Below are 27857 nucleotides of genomic sequence, written 5' to 3' on the forward strand. Positions count from 1 at the left end.
GAAGGAACTGATCATTCTGTATTTAATTAGATAATCAAAATACACAAGCTATGGGCATAAGATATTAAACCATAATTCACTTTTCACATTGGACAGCCAATGTTTTTTTTTTTTTTTTTTTTTTTTTTGTCTTTTCAAAATGCAATTGATAATCTGTATTGTTTTTTTTTTTTTTTACAAAATTTAAACCTGGGAGTCATGAACAAATTTGTGGGGGTCACCAAATTCAAAGAAATTTATTTGACAATAAAAGATATACAGAATTTGAAGAGAATTTTTGATGTTTTTTAACATTTCCATATTTTAATTTTGATTTTATTGCTTTCCACTTGATTTGTGTGTTATGCTTGATGATTTCCAAACAACTCGAATCAAATTTCAAAGCAATTGCATACGCGCAGCTAAGATGTAGTTTTTTTTTTACTATCTTAGTAGTGTCTTGCATGCAATTTGTAATTGTAATACGCATCATTTATAAACTATGTTTCTTATTTCTAATCAAATTTGTTGTCAAGTAAGCACTTAACATTTCCTAAGTATTGGAAAATTCAGTAGTGTCTAAGGATAATAAAAACAATTTCGTTTTAGTTGCAATTTTGTTCCTGATGGTTAAATGGCCCAAAATAGATACCCAATGTTCACAAGAGAAACGGGATGGATGTACCAACATCAAAAAAACTTAGAGAAAAACTATTAATGAAAATGCAAACAAAAATGAATCCACTGGTTCTCTTTCTGCTTCTAAAAAAATTGAGTAAATATCAAGAAGAGTTTATTTTATACTGTTTTACATGTTGCATTATTAATGGAAAATGAATAGCCATTGTGTGTTAAATGCAGTAAAAACTTGGCATATGGAAAGCATGAAACCTGCAAAATTAAAAACACATTTAGAAACGGTACTTTTCCGTTTTGCAAGCGCAAACGATAAAGTCGCCAACAATGGTACAACTGATGCCAAATGAAATATGTTCGCTGGCAACCTTTTCCGCCTCATTTTCAAAACATGTCGCAGCCATTTCTTATCAGATTGATTGTTTCTTTCAATACTGGCATACAATTACATAGAATTTTTACAAGATAGTTAAATTTTATGCCCTAAGACCATTCATGGTAATTAAGTCAATTAGAATGCAATCACACCACTCACTCAAAGGCGAAAATATAGAAAAGGAAACGAATATGCCGATTTAAAAGGAATGAAAGTAAATTATTACGTTTTTTACATAAAACTTCTAAAATGCTTATGTTACATCTTTCTGTTATATAAGCATTGAAAGTGGTTTTCTCACTGAAATAGAAATAATTTTTCTACTGAATCAACATGGAGAACTTTTTTATTGAAATATTTTTTTCTCTGTGACATTAGTTGCATCTACTACAAACTAAAGATTAAAGAACTGTTTTCAAAACATTTTGAATTCGTTCTCATATTGATCTATGAAGCACTAGATTAGTGAGTTTTTATTGCATTATTGACAAATATAGTTTTTAAACAATCAAAAAATTTTCTGCGGAGATAATTACTTGTCAAATATGAATGTGTTTTCAAGCGGAAATAAATAATGAGTTGTAAAACGAAAATTCAGTTAGAACATTCACATCTCTAACAGTAATTTGGATTGATTTAATCTTTATAATACAATATATTTTACAATGATAAGGCAAACTCCAATGTGAAAGATTATGCGAAGATTAAGATAGTACCTAGAGTATTCAGCATATCGTATAATCCTATAACCAGATAATAATAATATTAAAATAAATTTTATCTGAATGAAGTTTTCTTATTACAGAAACAGTAAAATTATGCCATTACATAAACGAATGCACTTTCAGACAATATACTTCATACAGTTCACAAGTGCAAGCCACAAGTTCTGTTTATGTTACTTCTCGCCCTTCAGCGCATGCTCAAGAATTACCATCCAGGCGAAACTAGTCGATTTGTCCATGACGTCAAAAATTCGAAAAGTGGGGTAGGGTTTGGAAATACGCATCCCTCCCCCCTTATATTCTATCCTCCTTGCTGTCTAATTTTATTCGCTTAATAGCCTCTTTTCTCAGCAATAGATCATTCAGAATCAAAATCGATACTGCTTACTCTACCACCAAAGTAATCAATGCTGGTGTCCCACAGGGGTCGGCACTTTCGCCGTACCTTTTTAATATTTATACACAAGATATCCCTAAAGACCCTTCTGTTCATCTTGCACTCTTTGCCGATGACACCGCCGTACTTACTAAAGCCTGCACTGTTATCGCCGTAAGAAACCAACTCCAAAGCTATCTCATAAAACTGGAAAAATGGCTTACCCTTTGGAGGATTAAAGTTAACACTGATAAAACTAAGGCAATAATTTTCCGTAAAGGAAACATGAAATACTATCCTCCACCCCCTGAAATATTTAACGGAGAAATAGACTGGATTAATGAAACCAAATACCTTGGAGTCACCCTTGACCAAAAACTTACCTTCAGAACCCATTTCCGGTCCGTAGTACAAAAATTTAAAATCACCACAGCTACTATGCGACCTCTTCTTGGTAGAAAAAGCAACTTGTCTACTACAAATAAATTAATTCTATATCGTTCCATACTGCGCCCAGCTCTTCTTTATGCAGCACCGATCTGTGGACATGCAGCTAAAACCAATATTAAACAATTACAAATTCCACAAAATAAAATTTTACGAGAAATTATCAATGCTCCTTGGTATATTCCCAACATCTATATCCACAGAGACCTTCGAATGGAACTTATTCAAGAGTATATTAAACGATTAGCGGTCAACTTCTTTTATTCAGTACAAACCCACAGTAATAGTCTTATTAGCACTCTCAGACACTCCCCACGCCCCAGAGAAAAACATCGCTACCCTTCTGATATCCTCCCCACATAAGATTCACAACCTTAATTGACTCATTCACGCAAAACTGACTCTGCGTTTTTACCACCCACGGCTTCATCTTATAACGACACTGAACTTGACACCCGCCTTTCTCGCCGCCGCTAGTGCGGACCTCACTCTCTTTCATCCGCCTCCCACACTCCTTTCACCCTTCTCCCTCTCTCGCCCTCTTGCTCTTTATCAGAAGTCGAGTAAAAAGATGCTTCTACATCTTGACACTCGAGAATAAAATACGATCTGTGTGTGTGCTGTCTACTTTGTCTGTCTGTCTTGTCTGAATTTCGGGAATTTATGAAAAGTATTTATTAGACGTTTATGATTTTCAGAAGGATATAGTATGCTCAACTCTGCCAAATTAGAAAGTTACGTTTCTTGGGACACGTTATTAACCGGACCTCTTCTCGCTCCTCCCACTAAATGGCACCCTTTCATTGGTTACAATGAATGTCAATCACGCATGACGTTTAGATGAAGAGTTTTGGCTCCGGGTTACTAGAAGAAGAACTTTATGTTTGTCATAGTAATGAAGAGCAACTCAAATGTCGCCAATTTGTCGTGATTTTGGGATCTTCGCGCATTTTCTTTGTTCTTTACTGACATTTTTTGTTCGTTGTTGTTCGTATGCAGACAGAAATTTTCCATAAGCTAATCACTAATTTTAATGCTTTAACGTATTAAACGCTATTTTATAAGGAGAAGCATTTACAGTATACTCTGAAATATTTTTTAATCACTTAATACTATAACGATAATTCGTATCACTGAAATAATTTTTCAGTATTTCCTGAATTAAGTTTTTATCAGGATCATCAAAAGTCTTTCGATATGAAGCATGGATTATTAATCTTTGAACAAATGTAGTTTCAAAATATTAGTCCTAATTTTATTTTCTAACATCTCATAGTTAGATTGTTCTTTTATAATTTTGAAGTTACGTTATCTTTTCTCAAATAAAATTCGTAAATTGTGAATGATCAGAATAGCTATTACTCTACACCGATTTCAGCAGGTTTTTATAACACAAAACAAGTATAATAATAAATGTTTAATAATTTTAATTTAATTTCATCCTGTGTTTATATAGTAACAGATATGCAACCACAAAATGTCCTTGATTCAACTTACGTATGTAAACTTGTCATTGTGATATATAAATTATACTTTATAATTGAGATTTTCATATAATTTCTATGCACCTCATATAATTAGTTAAATAAGTAAATGGTGTATCATTTTGTATATGGTTAAACTTTGTAAAAAATTAAGAAATCATATTGCATGGTTTCAAATTATAAATAAACTGTTTAAATCTTCTTTAATTAGCAAATTAAAATGGTTTGGATAAATTTATGTTACTTTTGTTTTGGATAAGTAATTATCGTTTCTTTTAGAATTTTCTGTTCAATAGTTTAATAATTAAACATATGTTTGATTTGGATCCCATCAGTGGCCAAGCACTAAAATTACTGAATACTAATAGTTTGACTTGAGTTGGATTCCAATCGAAAGGGTTGGCTACATGAGCATTTTTGCAAATTTCCAATGTGTAACTTGGATACCAACCGGTTTCCTCTAGAAAGTCCTCCACAAAAGCACTCCTCCCTTTTGACAAATAGCACTCACATGCTTTGCTGAAGAATTTTCTGTTAAATAGCTAGCTTCATTTATAAAGCAAACTGAACTATGTTTGATTTGAGATTAATTAAAAAATGAAAGGCTAATTATCATTTATTTTAATTTTTTAATTTTTCTCTTCAAGTTAAACAGCAAAATACAACTAATAAGTTAATATAGTATAGAAACTAATACATAATGATCATACTGGATATTTTCTGGGCACTTGATATAAGAAATATAAAAAAAAAACTGTTGATTGACTCCATAAAAATAAACATATTTAAAGATTTTATTCCAGTTATTGAAAAATTAGTATACATATATTGATTAAATCTGTGCAAATTAAAGATTAAAACTTTAACATGCAACTGATTTAATAGCAGAGTAGGTAACACTGATTTCTTGAATTTATGGGTTCCTGTGCTAATCGAGAAAATGCTGACATCCTTAGCTATTTATAATTCATTCTAAGGAAGCTTTAGATTTCTGTATAGTTAATTTTCTTTTTAAAAAATGTACATTAAGATGGTAAATAATGATTTAATGTTTCTACTGGGTTACTAGAACTTGTATTTTAAGGTTATTTTAGTAATGAAGATCAACTCAAATATTACCAGTTTGTCCTGATATATTCTTTGTAGATGTATTCTGTTCCTTTCAAAATGTTTGTTGATCATTTACTTGTAAGATAGTTATAAAGCATTTTCTCCTGTCCTTCCACATGTCTTCATGGTGTAATTGAAAACAGACTCGATGTATATTCGAGAATTCCAGGGTTCCTGTGAGAACATTGCACATTTTTCACACCTCCTGCTTCAAAATAATCTAATAACGTCACATAGTACTTAATTGTTCAAAAGCTAGTCAATAATTTTAATGCTTTTGCCATTTTGTAGGGAGAAACATTTATATTATAATGTGAAATATTTTTATAATCACTTTAAATTTTTGAAAAATTAGTAATTATATTTGCTATTTAATAGCTGATTTAATAACAGAATTGTTAGTGCCGTGGTTTCGTTAATTTTGGTTCCATTTCCAGCTGAGGAGATGCTGATGTCCTTAATTATTTATAATTCATTCTAAAAAAGCATTAGATCTGTGTATAATCAAGTTTCTTATTCAAAAATGTACATTAAAATGCTAAATAATGATTTAATGTTTCTGAGTTAAATTATAAAAATAATCCAATTTCTTTGTGATGATCTTGCATTTCATTATTAGCTTAAAATGTATTATGACATGGATATGTATTAATTTACTACTCGCACATTTAAAAAATAAATACCTTAAAACTTCCAAAGACTGATATAATTAAAAGTTCAAGATAGTGTGATATCTTGATATTGTGCTTACATCAAAATTTTAACTAAGCTTTACAGATTTGAGCAATATAAACACAAATTAGATAACTGACCTAAATTTCTGTAACATAATATTTAATGATTATGAAAAAGCACACAATGACTTAACTATCTAAAGATAAAAATTACCTTTATGGCTGGTATTCTATTTAGGATCCAGAAAAACCACAAAACCACCTTCACGGCTAGCCCATAATTTTTCTAAAAGACATATATTTCATACATAAAATATCAGTAAATGAAACATTTAAGTTTATATATATATATTAGATTTACCTAAAACATTTTAATGAACACTATATATTATACTTAGGTTCAAGTCATAGAATATCTAAATATTAATTCTGATTATTGATTTAGTCCCACACGTAGGTGAGTAGTTAAGACTGCTGAATGCTGGAAGTTTGATCATAGGTGAAAGTACTGGCTGTATGGTTTTTCCTGTGTGTAACGTAAATGTGAGCCATTTTTCCTTAGGGAGAGGCAGATAGCCCTCATGTTCTTTGCTGTATTCAAATATCCTAATCTAAACTTTTATTCATTTTTTCCATTTAGTAAATATGGCAGAGATAGTTGTAATTCTTATGTATTACAGTGCAAGGATAAATTGTTGTTAATAAAAATAAACAAATAAGTTTCATCTTTACCCTCCCCCCTGCATGTGTGTGTGCATGCATAAAATTTTGATTTTTCCATCTAAATTTGTTTTTGCGTTAAATTATTAAACTTGAAATGTCATTTTAATGCCACATATGTAACTCAAGTGAATTTTTATCCAACCAGAACTTTTTTTTTTTAACTGCAGTGTGTGTACAAAACTTATTTCATTTTACTTTGGATTCGCTAGAATTTTTAATTCGATACTGCCATTTTACCTCTGCAAGATGATTGTTTTCAGAGATAATCAAATCTTGAGCTTATGAGAAAACAAATCACTCGCGGTAGTTCTAAATTTTTTTTTAGCTTAAGGAACAATGTAATAAAAAACATGAGCATTTCTTAATCTTTTTCTTGAATCTTCATTGGGCTACATTTTGTTATTCTATTGAAGTATTTATCATCCTTGCTGCATAATACAGTCAAAAGTAGTTAATCCGGACTTGTCGGGACTTCGGCGATTCCGGATTATAGATCATCAGTTTAAATCTGGTAAGATGGCAAGCAGAAATTATAAAATTAAAAATATGAAACCGTAATTTATGAAATAAAGAGCAATTATGATCTTAAAGGTATCAAAATTTACAAAAAGAAAAAGCTAAATATTTATTTGTTTACTTTATTAAACATTTCTTTCAATGTAAGTTGTTTAATTTGCTTCGTTTCATGTGATAATACTTTCTCTTTAATTCTATTAAACAGACATAATTTCTTGTTTAGTTACAAAGTTCCGCTGTTCAAGTCCTATAATTGCTGTGTCGAGAATACCGACTAATTTGTCAATCGAAATTTTTTTGTTTTAAATAACCTCTGAGTCACTATCGGAAGTGAATTATAATGACGAGGATATATATATTATAATGACGAGGATAATGATTTAAATCATATCAAAGACCGAGTACATCGAGATGAAATACTACATTTAGTAAAGAATTATAAGCCAAATCAAATAAAAAAATCTGCTTTGAAGATAAGGATAGTGCTGACAGATCAACTTCCAATTCATTGCGCGCCGTGTCGTTTCCCTTCCCCCGCAGAGCAGCGTGAAATTGATAAACATATTTCTTAATGATTAGATAATCAAAGGTTATGCCTTTATCCATTTTTTTGCAGCAATTCCACTTTCTGTTTAATGGACTTCGAAACATACTTTCACTTTGTATATCCTTTACATATTAGTAAATATATATCGGAAATTCTATTTGACATAATCGGAAGTTCAAGCTTACTTTTATAAAATTGCTCTAACAGTGCAAAAAATAATAAGCCGGATCCATTTCGAAGATTAAAGAACAACGCAATCTGCAACATTAACTGAAATAGATAATTTTAGCTTATACCGTCCGTTATACATTAAACGCGCATGCGTAAACGTATTATGCGCATGCGCACATGTATATTCGCAGCCCTAAAGGTCTTACGCGCACGCGTAAACGCCTATGCGCATGCGTGAACGCGACGCATGCGCAGAAAGTTTTTAGTTTTGAGGTCCAGATTATGGGTGTCCGAATTAACAACTTTTTACTGTAATTGCCAGTTTTCAGAAGTTACAATTCAGTGTAGTGTAATATTTAATTTATCTTTCACATTAAAACTTCAAAAATAATGAGTATCCTTTTTTATATCTTTATTTCATTTTGATTTTTATAATAATTAAGAGATAGAAATCTTCAAAGGAATATAACTGCAATTTTTTTTTTTTAATTTATTAAGATCTATAAAGAAGGCAATACAAGAACATGTCATATATGCATAAGAATTTTGGTCCTTGTTCAGTAGCAAGAGGTTTAAAAAAGGAAGAGAACGTTCTGACTGGCTTCCCAATGTAATCTATATATCTTCAAGATTTTGCCATCAAGTAACTTCCTGAATTCTAAAAATTATGTCACCTGTACTTCACCAGGTGACTAGTCCTGAGTTTTAGACACCATACACTGACAATACTGAAAGAGAATTGTCATTTCATTAAGCTCCAGACTTTGAATGCTGTTTTCAACTTTAATTTTATTTTATTTTATTAATTTGATCTGAAGTGTATGAAATTGGAAAATTTATCTTATATTAAAATAAAAAAAGAAAAACAATATTTTTATTTGCATGCATAAAAGACCTGGGCAGTTTGGAAACATACACTAAAGTTTTAGCATTTTCCTAAAATATGATTAAGTAAAAATAACCTCGACTTGACAATATCCTGATTTAATGAACAATTTCATGAATTATGTCACACTTTGATTACTATTAATTGTTTGAAATGATATTTTTGCATCCTTAATTGACAAACTTAATGACTAGAGCACAGGGAATTAAAAAAATTACTGAATTTAATTCAGTGAACTTTTCATTAAGTCACTCGGGGGCAAAATTAAGAGAATTTGCAAATTATGTTTATTTTTAAGAAAAGTTGTGAATCTAAGGTACTAATTATGCCGCCAAAGAATTATGCGAATATTCAAAGTCGAATACGTAATCGTACATGTGCGTATCTGCGGAGCTATGATCGTTAAAAGAATGTCAGCGCACGAGGGGTTTTCAACAATTCATTACAATACTGGATATTAATCTGCATTGTGATTGCACCTGTATATATTTGTGTATGTTTGATACCTCCTTTTTTAATATCTAAATTGTATTACACTTCATTTGTATTCTTATTTCATTGCCCCTTTGCTGTGTATATCAGAGACTTCGAGGATTTTTTCATCCCTCCATTTCATGTGTTCTATAACCACTAGTTGGCACCACATTACAGTAAATCACCTATCTGCATGTTGGAAAATTTTTTATCACCAGTGCGGACTAGCGTCCACTTCTGCGATGGAATCAAAGAGTTAAATGCAATGGTAGCCACAGTAATTTGCTATAGAGTTCCGCCGATTACGGTGTGTATGTATAAAGCCAATGGCCTAGAAGAGGTCTCCCAGATTCGTGTAAAAACCAGTTAGTTACATGCCTGTTTCAAAGTCACGCTCGGCGATTAACGGTAGATTGTCGCCAGATCAATCAGAAGCGCAAGTAGTTAAAGAGCTCAATGTGACACCCAGTGTCGTCATCAATTTATGGAAACAGTTTCAGGACTTTGAAAAGTTCGACCAAGATCCACAACCAAGGTCCAAAGCCGACCAAAATCCACAACGACGATTGAAGCTGACTATTTGCCTCTTTCAGCGCTGCGACACAGAACTGCTACAGATTCACAACTCTCACCTGAGCTGTATGCTGCCGCTGAAATCCGAGTTTCACGGTTTACAGTTGTCTGAAGGCTTCATGAGATAGGGCTGTATGCCAAAAGACCTGCTATTTGCGTTCCGCTCACTTCAATACACAGACTTCAGTGCGTGCTTTTTACACGAGCCGAGATATGCCTGGTTATTGATTCTTATTGTGTCTGCATCTGGAAAGAGCCTGGAACACGATACCATCCCTCCCTCATCATAGGAAAGGATCATTACGGTGGTGGAGGTGTAATAGTTGGGTAGGTATTATGCTGAACGACCCCGCACCCCCTTCACGTGTTTGACAAAGGCTTTCTGATTTCTATGAGGTATAGAGAGGCAATCTTAGATCGTATGTTTCAGGAGCGCAGTTGGTCCTGTGTTCCTGTTAATGGATGACAAGGCTCGTCCACATAGGGTTCAGCTGGTCAACAGTAACCTGGAAAGTGAGGATATTCGCCACCTGGCTAAACAACGCAACATCTAACTGAAATAATATATCCCTATAAAGCATGTCTGGGACGCTCTTAGGAGGGCAATTCCCCCCCCTCCAAGAACCATCCTGGAGTTGCAAACTGTCTTGTTGCAGCAATGAGACCGACTGCCATAGGGGCTCTTCATCTGCGTCCTGTCTAGTATGCCGTCACGCTACACAACCTGTCTGGCTGTGGAAAAGACCATACCTCATATTAGATCTTAGAGAGATGTTAATTTATTTTTACCGATGTTTGTTTAGAGCTTTATTGATAATCATGAGACATAAAATGACTTGGAATGTCACATTCCTTTCTCTGTTATAAATGTATATTCATAGTGTAATTTTAAAATAATTCATATTCAGCGATTTTAAGTGATTTACAATAAATTTGACAGATGAACTCCTGTGTAAATAGAAAGTTTAAGAAACATTAATGAAATTCTCCTGTATTTATGTCTTTATTCTAAACAACGCAACACCTAACTGAAATAATATATCGTTAGTTTCGCTTTCAGTTTCAGGATAGTTCTAAAAAATTAAGTTATTTCAACTTTTTTAAAAATTAACAGTATTCAGGATCTTACCTGTTTTTGAGGTGATCCTCTCTACTTCTCAAGGTTCCATATGATTTCGATCTTGTGCGAAAGTGATTTTCAGTACCGATATTAGTCTTAGACATATTTTGTTCTTTTCAGAGATGGACGCAACTAGAGAGTTTACTGCATTTTGTTTTATTCCGTCACAAATAAGGTGATGAACGATTTCATCACGTTTAAATATTTGTGAATGATTTCATGTTATGCCCTGTTAATTAAATAAAGGGAAACTTTTTTAAAATTATTTCGTGGGATATTTGAATATGATGCAAATGTTATGCCATTTTTTTAATCATATTTAAAGACAATATCAGACAGACAGACAGACAAAGTAGACAGATGTCTTTTGTTGCACCCGCTAAGTCTTTCTGCACCGATGGGCAAAAAATCAAGCATAGGTGCGAAGGAAAGGTATATAGAAAGGGGGGCAATTTCGTATTTCAGAGGAGAGTAAAAAGGAACTTCGTATATTTTATACGAGTTCGAAAGGCCAGGAAGAAAAGATGGGACAAAATAAAGTAAAAAATAAATGGCCCAAAAGTAATGGAGAGGAAAAAAAAAATGTAGTTATAATTAAAAAAAAAAAGGGCCTATAGAAAGAAAAGGAAAGGAAGAGAATTTTGTTAAAAAAAAAAAAAAAAAAAAACACGATTGTGTTCATGAGTGTAGTCAAAGTTGTTATCATTTACATTAAATACAGTCTTCCAGGTGTGTGTAATGAGTGTGTTTTGTAAAGCTGAATAGAGGTAAGATGGGGAAAATTAATAATAAAATAATAAATTTTGGGGATCCAGTCACGTAACAGTATAAGTCAAGTTTAGAAGCTAACTTTTGCTATAACAGGGAAACTAAAATTTAAAGACAATATCCACATTTTTTTTTAAAGCTAACTTTTAACAGTTACCGTTATTGAATCTAAGAATCTCTAGAAACTATGCATTTTCGTCTCACAAATATAATAAATAATGTAACTGTTCAATAACAGACTGACAATACTTTTTATAAATTTTAAATAATTTGTACATTTATCAGTTAACTAGATTTTTAAATCTAGTTAACTGATAACTATAATTTAATTTATTGATTAATACTATAATTTAATTAATTGATTAATCTATAATTTAAACACATTTTTTTAATATGCTTGCCACTTTTTTCATTTTTGGCATTGCGAACTTGGTATATAACATTATTCGAATTATCGAAAACAGTTTTAAAAAATTATATTTGAGAATGCAGGTCATGATATAAAGAATTATCGCATTTGGCCTTTGCCTGTTCTCATGACTAGCACGTCCAGCTGTCATGAAGACCAAACATTAGCTTATTCTAGCTGATTTTTTATGGCAGTTTACGTAGCACCGATGTGCGTAATAAAAAAACTGCCCATTAAATTATTCATAAGTCAAATGAAACAGTTTACACAGTTCTTTCTAAGCTGTACAGATATTAAACTATGCATGATTAGCTAAAAAGTTATTTTATTTTAGTAATTGAGTTTGTACATGCACTTTAACACATTGACTGCCATGTACATCATCGATGATTCATAGCGGCCTTACTTTTCGGAGCCATGCTCATTGAATGTGACTCAAATTTTGTATTGTTTGAAGCTGTGTGAGTCATCGGTGCTTCACAAATGGATCAATTTATATGGTTAAAATTATTTCTACATTCAGAAAGTTGTTCGTATTCTTGGTTTCGGCTTCTGGAAGCTTTTTTTCATAGATTATTATCTGATTTTAATATAGATTTTGCTACATTCAGAAAGTTGTTCGTATTCTTGGTTTCGGCTTCTGGAAGCTTTTTTTCATAGATTATTATCTGATTTTAATATAGATTTTGCTGCAATAAGTAATCAGTATTTATGAAGTAAAACAACGAAGTTATAATTAAATGGGATTGTGTTGTTTATTGAAAGAATACAAGACTAGCGATATTTTTTAAGATGTTTACACATTCACTAAGTTATTTAGTTTTGGTTATGTATTATGTTTTATTATTTGTATTGTAATATAGTATTTGTCTAATTTTACCAATTTTTCCTATTGAGCCATAGAACTTTTGTGTTAATTTACAATGAACTGAAATGTAATAAATTTATTGTTTTAAACCTGTTATTTGTTTACCTATTTATTAAATATTCATAAAAATATATTTAGATTAGGTACGGAACTGATTTTTAGGATAAAGGAGACAGGAAACCACTAGAATTAAAAAAATGATCCGACAGACTATTTTACCAGATTTTGCTGTGGCACTGTGTTAAATAAAGATTACACACCCACGTGTTAAATAAAGATTCTTTTCAAGTAACCTAAAAAACTTTGATTTTAGAAAACATCAATTATGTCCGTGAAGTATTAGCAAGTTTGTTATATTTATAATACCGCTGCCATGGCTTCAGCCATGGCATGCGAATCCCCAAGAGCTAAATAAGGATATATTTCATTATTTCGCTCTTTATTATCCATTAAAATGGGGGTATCGCCTCAACCAGAGGTTCATTGTAGCCCAAATAAGTCTGTAGAGTTAAAAAAAAAGGTGAATTTGAAGATTTAATAATGTCCTTATTCTTCAGAAACACAATTTGGGTACACTAAAATTAAATCATCATGCTAGAAAATTAATTTCTTTAAAGTTGCACAGTAAACACCACGTGATGCGAGGTGGCCAATAGCGAGTGAAGGAGTCATAAGACCGCGAACTAAAATTTTCACTGAAAGCAAAGTCTTTGCTTTAAAACACTACACAGTACTAAATAAATTCTTGGTTAAATGAAAATAATAAGTAAGAAATGTAAGTTGCAATCAAAGTCCATAAGCTTTGTCAGAGCATAGTCCATAACGTAAACTGATCTTGAGTAATGAAGAGTAATAAGATACGTAAAATAAGTAGAAATAAAAGATATACACTGTACACTACCACCATAATGCATTATGATGTATAGTTCGCGGTCTTTTATCTGTGGTTTCTTTAATGGCTAGGTATTGTGAGTTTTTCAGTTTTTCAAAGAAGTTATGTGCTGTAGTTAGTATTTGATCATGAATCGGGAGAATCTTTAAATCCTTATATGGATTTGCGCGTTCCGCACAAACCAAGGTGCATTTGTTATGCTACGGAGAATCTTATTAGGTAAGACGTTTCTTTTCTAGCGTTCAGTTGCAGGAACTGCCGGATAAACTGAACACATACAGGAACTGCCGGATAGAGTAGTACAGTGGTGGAGGTGGTACTAGGTGGAGTATCTGATGAGTAGTACAATGTCCCTTTCGGAAACCAAATTGGTTCCTATCAATGCCAATTTGGTAAGTCTTGTACTGATGACACGTTCAAAAACTTTGCAGAAAGCCGGTAACAGGCTGATGGGTCTATAATTTTTTGCATATTTAAGGTCTTTTCCAGGTTTCAAGATGTTAATAATTATCGAATGCTTCCTCTGAGAGGGAAAATAGCAGTGACGAATGCATGCGTTGAAAATATTGGTGATAAGTACTACATCTGTTAGGCAGTGCTTGTAGCCCTTCATTTGAGATATTATCAAAGCCTTGGCTTTACGTTTTATGATAATTTACTGGCTTTATTATGGCTTTTAATTATGATAGCATTTTCACCTCCTCTGTTGGGGGGTTTATCCTCTCTGATAGCCATGAATTCTGAATCTGTCACAAGCTCGAAGATGTGTTTCATTGACTAACATGACATCAATGTCATGTTTTTGGAGGTCGGAGATCGGAGATCATCATTCGTTAAGTGGTATTCAACCCGAAGGCCTTTACCACTACATGTTTATCCATTCCCTAAGGACCGGTAAAAGTTATTTTTGGGACAGACAGACAGACAAAGTAGACAGATGTCTTGTTTTGCACCCGCTAAGTCTTTCTGCACCGATGGGCGAAAAATCAAGCATAGGTGCGAAGGAAAGGTATATAGAAAGAAGGGAATTTCGTATTTGAGGAAAGTAAAAAGGAACTTCGTACATTTTGTACGAGTTCAAAAGGCCAGAAAGAAAAGATGGGACAAAATAAAATTTAAATTAAATGGCCCAAAAATAATAGAGGGGAAAAAAAAGGGCCTATAGAAAGAAAAGGAAAAGAAGTAGAAAATACCCTAAAATATGATTGTGTCCATGAGTGTAGTTAAGGAGTTCATCTTCAAAAATGTTCGTGTCTTTAAGAAGCAAACTTTAGCTAAGTTAAAAAAAAAATAAATGAATGAATGAATGAATTCCTACATGGTAATGTGTATGCCGTTATCTTGAGACCTAACAAGAAAAGACATATATCATCACAGAGATGTACATAATATTTTAACTAAAGTAAATTTAAATATTACCGTTTCCAAAAAATTCATGTATATTTCATAAAAACAGTAATTGACAAAATCATAAATCCATACACAGTGTGAGAGCATTTCAGCAAAAATAAATTACACAGTTTATTTTTCTTAAATATTAGTTAAATATAAAATTAATTTATTAATTTAACCGTTGTAATTTATTATAGTACAACTTTAACAAATTCCGTCACACTGTATTTTTATTTGCTCATAATTCTAAGTTTGAGACCTGAAAAAAAAAGTCGGGGATCTTAGTTACAAAAATCACAATCTATACTCATCGATGGTCAAGAGATCCCCATTTTTTCCCTCTCAAGAAATTCCTAAGCACGAAGAGGGAGGCCTCCGAAGGGTGTGAATTGCTGATAAGAACGGACTACTGATAAGGAATGTGGCGTCTCTACGGAATAGTTACGAAGAAAAGAACCACATCACTTGCTAATATTACTAACTATTGTATAATGCTAGAATCTTATGAAAAATAATAAATAAAAAAAATTAATTGCACTCTAGTGATAGAGAAACATATATTGTATAGAGAACAGAATGTTACTTATCTGAATATTCCGTGTCAGGGCCTCTTTTGGATTTCTCGTGTTGATAGTAAACAGCTAACAAAACAAAGTTTCGATGAAGCGAAGTTTCCTTTTTCAATTTGATGAATGAGACATTGCATAGGAAAGATGCATTAAACTTTTTTAGAGAGTTGAAAATATTTACTGAAACAGTTATTTAAAAAATTTCGGAGCTATGTTTAGACACTGCCTCCAGCTTTCGTGATCGCCGCCACATATCAAAATTCCAGGCTTTTGGAGTATATCCTTACATTGTCCGCTGTTTTATTCTCGTCAACATCGGAGCCGAAATTCATTGGAATGATATAGGTTTTGTAGGGGAAAAATAAACATTTTTCAAAGAAATTTAATTGATAATCACCAAGAGGAAAGGAAAATTTTTCACTTTTTTACGGAGCGCAGCGATCGTGCTGCCGCTTGCCTCGGTGATCACACAGCCCTCCCTATTTCAGGGGAGCGACTAAATTTCAACTCGGCAGGAAAATTTGATTGGTCAACGGTACACGTCACATGTGACGTCAAAAGCGGGATGTTTTAGATTTACCCCACAGGATTACCTGCCATTTTCGGTTGCTTGTTTGCTGAGCTCTGCAGTTATATTTTTTGGCGGGCTAAAAGTGTTTTTTGATAAAATATTTTAATTGGTAATTTAGGTATTGTTTGCTTGTAATTAAACATGTGATTACAAATTATTGTAAAGTATTTATTTTTGAGACAAACTTTTTGTAATCTATTTATTTTTCATATATTGCCTTTTGAGAACAGATAAATTTAGCGGAAATTTCCTTTGTTGAACAAAGAAAAATGAAAAATGTTTCAGAATAGCAAGACGTGTTAGTTTCAGTCAAACATTAAATATTTTAATATCATATGCTACCATTTTTTGTGTCAAACATTAAATATTTTAATATCATATGCTACTAGTTTTTATTCATTTCTTAATATATCTGATGACAAAATAAGTTTTTATTTTCTATTGCAGTACATAACTTTTTGTTATAACAATGGAATATGAAAAGATAGCAGTATTTGAATGTATGTACTGCTGCAAAAAGTACAAAAAGAAAAAGGTTTTATATGAACACATTCGGGAAGTACATAAAGTACCTGTTGTGGCTGAAGGAAATTTGAAATGTCCTATTAATGCCTGCAATTTTTCATGTAGAACGTTTGAAGAGTTAAGAAATCACGCAAGAGATCAACATGGATACACTCTTAACTCCGTTGAAATGACATTTAATACATATGAAGGTAAGATATTAGAAATTTGCATTTTCTGCGATAAACGTTTTCAATTTGAATAGCCCCAAACTGAGTACAAATTACTATTTTTGCAAATTCATTCATCAAGCTGGGGAATAAAATACATCTATTTTTGTGAGTATAATTGATAACAGAATAAGTTCCTTAGCATCTTGCTTTTTTCTGTTAGCCTGATAAACCCCTATTATTCTTCAGTAAAAATATTTCAAAGTAATATTTCTCTTCCTCAACTATTTGAAATATGAAGTAAACATTTTCTAAATAATAACAAACAGGGGATGTTTCCATAACCGGCACTTGGCGAAATTGCGGATTTGTTTACATCGGAAGTGAGCGTACGTGCGCCAGAATATGGTAACCCTGATAATTGTTGCAACCCACACAGGGAATTTTCCTGAAGGAGGAAAAGGGAAATTTTCTGTTTACTTTTCGAAAATTACGGTAAGAGAAAATAAAGTTTGAAAGTCGCAAATCATTATTAGTTCATATTTTCGCAAAACGTTTATGGGGTTTATTTTTCGAACATTACGGTAAAAGAAAATAAAGTTTTTTATATTTTCGCAACGAACATTACGGTAAGAGAAAATAAAGTTTGAATCGCAAAACGTTTATGGGGTTTATTTTTCGAACATTACGGTAAAAGAAAATAAAGTTTTTTATATTTTCGCAAAACGTTTATGGGGTTTGGGGAGTTAAAAAATGCAGCAAATTATTATTATTAACATAACAAAATGTTCCTTTTTTAGGTATTATATATGTTATAAATATTGCTATTGCCATGAAGACAAACTGGGCAAAGTTAAAATGATACCAACAACAACAGCATTTAATTTATTATAGCTTTTTTCTTACTTTTACTAGAATTCTAATGATAAAATGATTAGTGCATTTAAATACATATTAAATGAAAATATTAAAATAGATATGGAGATGCATTAAATATGATTTGGACTAATTTAATTATGTATTCTTACATATATAGCTATGCACATTTAATTTTTCTCAATAAAAATAATTAAGCTATCCTTATTATTTTTATATGTCTATACATTTTTTAACTCTGCACATAGCTACTCAGAAAGAAAGATATATGGGTAGGATATAAGAAGATAAAAATTATTAATCTTCCCTTCAAAGTCAAATGGATATAGCTGTAGTATATGATTTCAAAAAAAGTAAATCATTAGAATATTAAGCTGAAAATATAAGTCTGAAGGAAAGAGATTTTTCTTAAATTCAAACTGTGCACAAAACATTTCAGATGCATTCAAACTCTGAACTGGAACATGTTAATTTACTGTTGTGGAACTAATATGAAAACAATATTGTTGACAGTATAGTAGTGTACCACCAAAGAATTTATGCTGGGAGAAGAAGCAAAGCTTCGATGACACCACAAAGCCAAATGATAACTGGCTTAATTTTTACTCTTTTTATGCATAAAATGTCATAGTTGTTAGTATCTCATTAAAATGTATTTTCTAATAATATAATGATTTGCAAATGATCGAAATTTACTTGTCATTAAAACATTTTGTTCTAAACATGCTTCAGCTTATCAAAGAAGTTAAAGCTATTCCAACCTATCCCCCATATTAAAGTTTTTTTGATTAAATCAGGTTCATGTCTAATGCATCAAAAATATAAATAAACTTTCTTTAGTATTTGTCAAACATCAGTTCTCTTGGCCTTAAATTGGATGCAAGATTTATTTCACAAAGTTATATTTTCACTTATGGGGTACAAAGTTATATTTTCACTAGTAAAGTTTCACTTATGGGGCAAAACTTTTAAATTTGTTATTTGAATCTGTTAAATTAGTCTTTATTTTAAAGAATATATTGTATGTCATATGGCCATGAAGGCAAACTGGTTAAAGTAGAAATGAAATCAAACTTTCTAATTAATGTGATTTGAAGCCATTGTGTTATACTTCGAGGAATATGTTATATGGTAAATATGTGTGCTCATGTTTTTCCTGGAAAGGGCATAACATTTTTTTTACAGAAATAAGTTACCAACCTAAATCTATTGTCATGGCAATTAAATTTTTCTGAAAGAGCAGGATTATTTATAAGCCAAGTGCTAAACCTTTGTATTGTTACCCTGATCATGAAATTTTAAATGGTGATTTAATTTCTTTTCTCAGGTTGAACTGCCCTTCAATGAAAGCTTTTGCTCGATGTGTGGCCTGTAATAGCAATAAATGGGACTTTTGTGAACTGAAATCTGTTAGGCTTTCCAAAATCCAGAAAGGTAAAGTTTAACTTTTTATTTAAGCCTAATGTTCTTAAAATATATTAGAATATCCATAGGTGACATTTGATTATTGTTTAATAAAGACACCATAACAAAATAAGCTGATTGAATCACCAAATTTGTAACTTGTAACTTTTAAATATATCCAGACTGTCTGCTTTAATAAGGAAGTAACATACAGTGCATATATAGTAGTGTTTTGATTTTCATTTATCATTTTATTCTGTTTTAAGTATGAGTTCAGCAATGCTCCAACATAAGGTATTCCAATTTATATGAGCTTTAAGTCGTACAGCTCCTTATTTTATTTTGCATATTTATACTTGTTGTTTTGAAATTGTCAATAATTCATAAAATGCTGATGAACAAAACATTACTATGCCTATATATAAGAATTAGCTTTAGCTTTAATGAAATAAGAAGCATCAAAGTATATGCTAATTGCCATAAAACTCCATACCCTTCTTCAAAACAGTACTTCAGTTATAACTGTGTTAACAGACGATGCAGTTGTTCAACATTTTTATACACTGTGCTGTTACTTTCATACTTTGGTTCAGGAAAGTAAATGGGATTTGATATTCTATATTTCTTCTTTTTTCCCCACATTATAATTATGAATCGAGTTATCAGAAAAGAATAATTAATTTTATGAAACCATTAGCATCAGAATAACTCCATTTCTTGCACATGTACTTTTTGTTTCCAATGGTGGATGCTTGCCTATGCCGGCATTGGCCACTCCTAAAATCAGATATGGTGATCTATTATGGAGGCACCTAATAGGCAGGCCACCTTTGCCTCCTATGAAGGGACAGATAATTTACATCCATGCCTTGTTCGTTATTCGAACCCGGGTCCCTCAGTATTGTACTCAGGCTTCCCTAATCACTATACCATCCGGGCAGCTATGACTTTATTTTAATATGCTATTTTGTATTGATATGTAATATGAAAAATACATTTTTATTATGTATTTTTTAAAACAAGTGCTTTTTAGTCATTGGTTCTATTTAACTAGAATTCACATGTATTGTTTTATATGCAAAATAAATACGACCCAGACTGATTGGAATCTGACTTCAGAGCTTTCGCTCATCGCATCTGTCACATAACTTCAGAGCTATAACTGTGTTATATTTAATTCTTAGTACTTAAATATTAATTTGTTAAAGTTAAAAAGTAATAAAGCTGAAGAATGTCAATGTGATATATTTCTTAACAATAATGTGCAGTAGTCCCTCTTTAAAAATGGTTTTGATTATCTGCAGACAATAAAAATTGAGAAAATTAGATTATTTTGTTGAATTCAAATTGGTCAAATGATAAAGATATACAGTCAAAAGTCGTTAATTCGGACCTCAAAGCTACAAACTTTCTGCGCATGCGTTGCGTTCACGCATGCGCACAGGCATTTAAGAGTGCGCGTAAGACCTTTACGGCTGCAAATATGTTTGTGCACATGCATGTTTAATGCGTAACAGAGGTATAAGCTAAGCTAAAATTATCTGATTCAGTTAATGTTGCACATTGCGTTGCTCCTTAATCTTCGAATTGGATCCGGCTTATTGTTTTTTGCAGACTTTTAGAACAATTTCATAAAAGTAAGCTTGAACTTTCGATTATGTCAAATAGAATTTCCGATATATATTTACTAATATGTAATTTATATCTACAAAGCGAAAGTATGTTCTGAAATCCAAAATCTGTTTATCAATTTCACGCCGCGGATCGGAAGTTGATCTGTCAGCACTATCCTTATCTTCAGGGCAGATGTTTTTATTTTATTTGGCTTATAATTCCTTACTAAGTATAGTATTTCATGTCTATGTACTCCGTCTTTGATATGATTTAAATAAAGTTCCTCGTCATTATAATTCGCTTCCGATAGTGAAGAAAGTGACCCAGAGGTTATTGAAAAGGAAAACATTTCCATTGACAAATTAGTCGGTATTCTCAACACAGCAATTATAGGACTTGAACAGCGGAACTTTGTAACTAAATGAGAAATTATGTCTGTTTAATAGAATTAAAGAGAAAGTATTATCACATGAAACGAAGCAACTTACATTGAAATAAATGTTTAATAAAGTAAACAAATAAATATTAAGCTTTTTCTTTTTGTAAATTTTGATACCCTTTAGATCATAATTGTTCTTTATTTCATAAATTACGGTTTCATATTTTTAATTTTGTAATTTCTGCATGCCATCTTACCAGATTTAAACTGATGATCTATAATCCGGTAAAATCGATAATCCGGAATCGCCGAAGTCCCGATGAGTCCGGATTAACGACTTTTGACTGTACTTGCATATAAATCACTTCTGCATATGATTGAAGCTTTACAATATGTGCTTGTTAACTTCAGTTGTCTATAGTATTATTATTATGACAGTTTAACACTTGATATTTGCAGCACATTACCTCAGATTAGAACTATAGGATAAAATGTAGTTGAAAACTTTGGGAGGTTATAAATGAAATAAACACAGAAGAAATTAACTCAAGCCATTACTATTGTGAATGAATAACAGAGCAGTTAGAAAATTTATTATAATTCAGAATTAATGTTTAGTACTGGCAAAGAGAAAGTGAATAGTGTATTAAGTTAGATAGTTTTCACAATAGAAATATTAACTTAAATAAAAAGAACAAAACTATAAATTTTCCCTCATTAATTATTAATATTTTTATTATGTTTCATTATTAAACATGTTTATTACTTGTGTATCCTGCCAAATAGACTGGCTGCATGGAAGTTTTCATAATTTTCTCTATGTGTGACATGAATTTATGCATCCAAAATGCTAACCTTTGTATGCAACACTCACTCATTTCTAATGCTTTAAAGTCCCAATACTCGTTTAATTTAGCATTTGCAGTATCAGCGTTGTTACACTATGAGTATTACTAATATTTTAATTCAGTGCTGCTTTTTAATTACTTTCACATTTATTTTATTCAATAAATAAATTAACTAAAATATAAAATTTATTGTGAATCAATTTTGTAATTATTTATGTTTATAATTTTTATCCCTTCCAGCTGATTAGGTGTGCAGAAGCAGCAGACTTGTAAATGTGAAGGAGCTATTTGCTTAGTTATGCAGTAGAATTCACCACCCTGGGGCAAGCTTCATTAAAGCTGTGAACAGCCAAGCTAACCATCTTCAGGGCAAGTGGCTGCATCAAGCAAACCCAGTGACATTCCAAAGAGAAATGTCAGTCAAAATAAAAACTTAATACCTAAATCTCGGAAAATCAGACAATTAAGCCACAAATCTTGTGACCAATTTTTCAGTTGCTGTGCTTAGTGTGATAAAGTTATATGGTCATTATTATTATCATATTGGTCATTATGTTCCAAAATAGATGCTCTTTTTATATAGAACTATATAAATGTAGAAAATCTGAGAAGTTAATTTTATATGGAAAGCCTTCGTGCAAAATTAATAGCATCTTGTTAATTTCATATATGTTATGTGAAAGTAATTGCTGCTGAATCTAGAATTAATGCATTATCTGAGATTTGAGACAAAATTTGTCAAATTAGAAGATAGTGAAATAGATAAATAGAAAATGAAACATGAAATTTATATATTTAATATTGAAATAAATATCTCAGTAAAGTGGCTGTATGTAAAGTATAATGATGCAATTTTTATAATTTTTTACTAAAATGCTAAAATTATGTGCTATGAAAATTTTATTTTCATTAATATTTATAATTTTTTCCTCGCAAATTTTTATCCAAGGTGTATATGTTTTAGCTATTTTAGATTTTTCTGTTTTAATGTTAAAAATATCTTCTTTATCAGCATTACATTAAAATCCATCTCATAATCATTTGAAAACGAAGGAAATTTCATTCTTTTCAATAGTTTAAGAATATTTTCATAAAACATAATTATAGAAAAAATGAACTGATACATTTTTAGTTATATATATGTAAAGAAAATTTTTTAGAAGGATCCTTTTTTCCATACCAGAAACATTTCATGAGCTGTAATATGTAATATTAGTTGGCCTAATATGTAAAAGGAATGTTTAATCAAATTATTTTTATTATGCTTTTATAAATATCACTATAATTTTAAGAGTTATTGAATTTAAAAATGAAAGAAAAAGCTACAGTTATTTCAAGACTCTTTAGTAAAACAATTCTTTATTCTTGTATTCTCATATGAAAATTTTCTGTATATTTAACATAAAATTGTATGCATGTAAATAAATTTTTTAATTTATTATTATCATTCTGTTAGCTTCAATTTTTATTCTCAATAAATTTGATACATATATTTAATATTCAGCTAAGTCTTATTAACCATGACTGATAAGCATTTTAAATTTCATCCTGTCAAAAAATTTAAAATTCCCTTTTTTCTTGTAATTTTTTCATACACCTCTCATTTTCTGTTTAATTGTAAATATTGCATACTTATAATTTTATAAAGCATAACTTCCCTTCCCTGAAAAAGCACACAGATTCATTCTTAATTTAAAATTCAATTACAAGTCCAATGTGAAAATGAATTAGCCAATGGAACAAAATAACACATATGTCTTTAATAGAGGACAACATATCAATAATTCCTTTAGTTTCATTTATCCCATTAGCTTCTTTACCTATTAAAAAAATTCTGATTCCCCCCCCCATGAGGGGAATCAGAATTTCAGTGTAAAGTCATAAATACCACTAATGCACACATTTACATATACACATTTGCTGCCCCTTAATGTAGTATAAGTAGTGTTACTCTTCATTGATAATGTTTATTTTTATTTTAACTTTGCCTGTATCATTCACTTTTAAAATAAGCACAAATTTCTATTCTGTTTTTTTGGTTATCAGTATTTATTTCAAGATTCACACATCTGCAATTTCCAGCTTCATTTATTAAAATATATTATGCATTTTACTCATTATTTACATTATTTATACATTATTACTGGTATTAATCTTATTATCTTTTATGGATTGTAAACTGACTCTGGATGAAGGAAATTTCCATTATTAAATATTTTCTATTAGCTTAAATAAAACATAAATACACACACGCAGAATGTTTGAAATAGGTTTTATGCTTAGTATATTGACTGATCTTAGGATGGAAAAGTTGTACAAATAGAACATGTAATTTTGTAAAATCATTACATTTGTCAAAGTAAGAAATAGGGCATATATGCAAAATTCTATCTGCAGTGCCAGACTTAATTATCGATGCTCAGGATGGAAATCTCACTTGGTCACCCTATATCGGAATGATCACCATACAAAATGTTAACACAAATATAAAATTAACATTTATTTAATTAAAATTAAATATTTGAATTGATTTGAAAAGCAAGTCTTAAGATTAAGGGGGAAAATTACATTTAGAAAACAAATTTATATTTAAAAATGCTTCTTAATCAGCTATTTTTGATGATTTAAAAAATATTGTTAACTTTTCTAAAAATAAAAAAGCTATAACTGTTTTTAGTGAATTTTGACTTACGAAAGTTTGTCTATAGTTTTGTCAAAAATTCATTAACATGTTTAGCTACCGTATTTTCAATGCAAAAAGACTGACAAGCCATTAAATCTTGGCACCTTGTTGATCGAAGATAGCTTTTAATCCACTTCAACTTCAAAAAGCTTCTCTAGCATGGAGCAACTGAAACATACACCGTCCCAAAAATATCTTTAGTGCCAATTATGAGTTAGGGATTGATTCTCCCAATACAGACCACATTTTAGCTTCATTTTTTTTTAATATATACTTAAAAACTTAAGGTTCTTCGGAGGCCTCTCCTCTTAATCAGTGGCCTGGCTGTTCTGCTCCCCCTGGTACTCTTCTGCCTAGCCAGAATATGAAAAAGGTGCAATACCCTAGCCAAATTTTCCATTGCGGTAATAAAGGAGAAAATTCCTTGCATTCTCCCCCACTTCTAGGGCGACAAGGAAGGTAAGGATCAGTTGCTAAATCCTGATAGTGACATATTATAGGCTACCACATTTTACTTCAGGCGCCAATAGGCAGGAAAAATATACGCCCTCGCCGAGTTTCGAACTCCTAACCTCATGATTTCTAGGCGGCCGGGCTTCCGATTATACCATTAAAGACCGCTTTAAAGAGGAAAAAATACCTATAACTGTTCCTATTAATAATGATTAGTTTTTCTCAAACTTCGTTTGGCTTATTAAATTACGGCAAAGCACTCGAGGGCTATCTGAATTAAGGGAGGGATGCCTTCGTGGAGGACTTTTTAAGGGAAACTGGCTCGTATACACGTTACACATGGGGAAAACCACGAAAACACCCATGCAGCCAGCCCGTTCGCGGGATTCGAACCTCGGACCGAACTACCAGTGTTCAGCGACGTTGCCGCTGGTGGGCCCCTTGTTTTCCAGTTAATTAATTTAATGTGGCGTCATGTTTTATAGTTTTACTAGCTTTTACCCACGGCTTCGCTCGCGTTAATGTCCTTAAATAAGTTTCAACTTCGCGTGAATTTTAAAAATAAACTCTGCGTAAAATTTCAGTAAATACTGCCCTTCTTCTATACCTATAGACCGCGGATATTTTGTATTTACGTGGAGTGTATCGCCATGAAATCTAGTAAAACTGCTACGTATATTTTCTTAATGACTGAAAAATTTTTGTGAAAGATGACCCGAAACCCGTAAATCCTGAAGGATTTCAAATAATAAAATTAAACAAGTAAAAATTAATAAATGTTACGCTTTCACGCCTTAATTACTTAACGGATCATCATGAAATTTTCAAGAAATATTTTTGATATATTAGCAGTGGCGTAGCTAGGGTGAGGCTATCTGTCTCTGGGCCCAGCATCCAAGGGGCGCCTTATTGATGCTACGAAATTTTTGAATGAAATGTTTTCCATTTTTGGCACATAGAATGGGGCGCAAAGCTTCAGTTGTCCCCAGGCGCTGGAAACTATAGCTATGCCCCTGGATATTAGAAAAGGTTATAAATAAAATGTTTATTAAATATTTATTGTCTATAAAATGTTTGCGTGGCTGAAACCACGCAAACATTTTATAGACAAGCCAAGCACCTGTGCGCGCAGACAAACTTTTATATCGTTTAACATTTAATGTTTATACAACGGCAATCATTTTAACTATAAAACTTATTGTATAGTTTAAGTTTCAACTGATAAGTTACATTATATAGCCTATAACCTTTTCTCATCTTTCTTGAAAATTTCATGGTGATCGGTTAAGTAATTAAAAAGTGAAAGGGTAATAAACAAACAAACTCGCATTCGCATTTATAATATTAGTTAGGATTATATAATATTAAAAACAATTTTTTTTCGTTATGACATAATTACGAATAACCTTGCTTTGTTAAGTTCCCCCACTTTAAAGGTAACCTCTCATATGCATCGCAAAATACAATTCATCTTTCTGTTATATATACAGGCTGACTCATCTTTAATAAAAATCAAACGAAATAAACCGTATTTATATGGAGCAACAAGGCCAGAAATGGAAAAACAGATAAATCTGTATTTAGTACCAGTGCTCCTGGTAGGCACTTGGAGAGCTTTCTGATTCCAACCACAGAGTATATACCGTTTTACGAATTCAGAGTTTGCAGACATTCACTTCGTGTATCAAACAGCTGACGGCAATGGAGGAGCCACTGTAAGAATATATGGGAAAAGGTGCCCAACCACATGTGTATCATAATATTAATATTTGCACATTTGCATCAGAACCTGTTTCAATGAACATGGTCTCTTCAGGGTAAGAATATAGAATGTCAAATGGCAAAGATCAACCGAAACACCTTGTATATAGGAGGATGGGTCGCATGTTATGGAAGCTGTATATATGCTTATACCAAAATTAAAATGCACAAACATATATGCAATTGTGGCTCCAACAGGAGTATCTAGAATCAATGGATATTATGCAGCTCACCTTGCCTTTCTTTAATTTTATCTGCAATGTGCCCAGTTATTGCGATGATAATCTGCGATGTATGGTATTTTTTTGCGGTGGTTCTTAGAGACACCTTCATAATAGCACCCAGATATAATGGTGAATACACCTTTATAAAGATCGATCGCTGTTCGAAAAAATAAAATTCTTTGTAAGGGTGCCTTGGCATAAAGGCATGTGAACCTTACAAAAATCAATCTGTAATTTTGAAAAATGCAACCTCTGTAAGGATACGAACAATTTAAGGCAGGTCTCTTTATGCGAATGGGGTTTTCATTTGCATTGCAGATTAATTAATTAATGATGCAGTGGATGGAATTAATTTTCGGCACTTTTGTGAAAAACAAGATCTTTCTACGGAAACGCTCGTCACACATTTCTCAAAGAGAACATTTATACAAAGTCCAGTGAAGTGAATTTGCATAAAGGTGTCGAAAATTTATTTGATCCTTCGCTTAATTAATTAGTCAGAAGAGGCGTAACTAGGGTTTTCGGCGCCCGGGGACAACTGAAGATTTTGCGCCCTTTTCTCTGTGTCAAGAACGGAAAACATTTCATTCTAAAATTTCGTAACATCAATTTCGCGCCCCCTGAATTCTGCGCCCGGGGATAGATGTCCTCCCTT

General features: G+C 31.7%; 2 long non-coding RNA genes across 6 annotated transcripts in view; one reads left to right on the plus strand and one right to left on the minus strand.

Annotated features, from left to right (window-relative positions):
* Window positions 1-27857, minus strand: part of LOC118188301 (uncharacterized) — a 59978-nt gene that overhangs the window by 10615 nt on the left and 21506 nt on the right. For 2 of the 3 annotated variants that reach the window (XR_015043539.1, XR_015043545.1), the window contains exons 4-5: window positions 6022-6093; window positions 5143-5307 (exon numbers count right to left, since the gene is read on the minus strand). This is a non-coding gene — a long non-coding RNA (uncharacterized LOC118188301). The remainder of the gene's footprint in view (window positions 1-5142; window positions 5308-6021; window positions 6094-27857) is intronic. The other variant, XR_015043547.1, reaches the window with a different exon arrangement.
* On the plus strand, window positions 16185-23602 carry LOC146999460 (uncharacterized). 3 transcript variants are annotated; one of them, XR_015043516.1, is made up of 3 exons: window positions 16185-17544; window positions 19164-19270; window positions 22322-23601. It is a non-coding gene; the product is annotated as an uncharacterized LOC146999460 (long non-coding RNA). The 3 variants fall into 3 exon arrangements; XR_015043514.1 differs by having other exon boundaries at window positions 16186-17002; window positions 22322-23602; XR_015043515.1 differs by having other exon boundaries at window positions 17273-18469.

Source organism: Stegodyphus dumicola, chromosome 1 (genome assembly GCF_044657685.1).
Source record: "Stegodyphus dumicola isolate Sdum_Otavi_A_Nest chromosome 1, ASM4465768v1".
In the NCBI taxonomy this organism is placed as follows: Eukaryota; Metazoa; Arthropoda; class Arachnida; order Araneae; family Eresidae; genus Stegodyphus; species Stegodyphus dumicola.